Raw genomic sequence first — 1185 nt, 5'->3', positions numbered from 1 at the left:
TGGATCTCTTGGATTGTTCATTCTTCGCAAAGGTGCGTTCAGCTCTGGATCGTAAGGAGTAAGTGGTTCACCTGGCTCCGTGTACTTGGCATACACTAGAGTCAGAACCTGAGAGAGCAAAAACAAAGAGAAAGAAAATTAAAAATATTTGACTAACGTTCAATAATGTAGTTAAAATAAATCTAACCAAATTCCCGAGCGGCGCCAAAATTTGATACGCTCACACCTCCCTACAGAAGTATAAGCGATCGTATCAAAAGAATTGTAGGTTGGGGTCGATCCCACGAGGAAAAAGACTTTACTTTCAACAAATATTCAATTAGTCAAATTACTTCCAGAAACAGGTAATTAAAAGGGGGTTTGTTTGTGTGAAACAAATAGTAAGAATTAATAAGTAATCAGTAATCAAAAACTCAATTTTGGTTGTTATCAAGATGAGAAATAACTAGGGTATACGTGTTCCCCACAAGCTCATAACGCAAATAATCCTAGTAACAACAATCCTTTCCTAGTGTATTACATGCAAAGTGATAAGTTAGGTATCTCTAAATCCTTGGTCCGCATCTAGAGAATTTCACCCCGCACCTTGGTCTACGTGTGTATATTTTACTAACCCTTACCTTTACCTCATATTAGACATCATAATCGATGTTTGGCTTAGTTATTACTTCGCACCAATCGACACTAGCCTATTAGATAGTACACACTAAATTCTATGTTGATAATTCTTTTCTTGTTGATTACCTCCTTGGTCCGGCAAATAGCAACAAGGCGAGTTCTAACGCGTGCACGTTAAAAAGACTTCTAAACGAAAGAATTATCAATGCATGCAAAACACTATTCAAGAATTGCTTATTTACTATTCAATACTTGTTAATCGCTCATGGTTCCCACAACCCTAGTTGTGGATTTAGTTACCCATATTAGCAAGAACACAATTATAGTTTTAGATGAAGAAATCATGAACTTACGTAAAGAGAATAATAAACCCAGAAATTCAACTTGAATTGCAAAGCCAAAATTTCAAAACGAACTTAGGAAATCAATAATTGCTAGGTTTTCAATTAATCTCCAAGTCACAAAGTAAAACTAGAATAATAATGTCTAACCCTAAAACGAGGTTTACATGCCCTATTTATAAGAAAACAAATCTAAATTAAAAGGGAAACAAATTAAGGAAAGTTT

Source organism: Solanum verrucosum, unplaced genomic scaffold (genome assembly GCF_900185275.1).
Source record: "Solanum verrucosum unplaced genomic scaffold, falcon-dt-bn FXZP01000250.1, whole genome shotgun sequence".
Taxonomy (NCBI): Eukaryota; Viridiplantae; Streptophyta; class Magnoliopsida; order Solanales; family Solanaceae; genus Solanum; species Solanum verrucosum.
The sequence above is the reverse complement of the archived record's forward strand: the minus strand, read 5'-3'. Positions refer to the sequence as shown.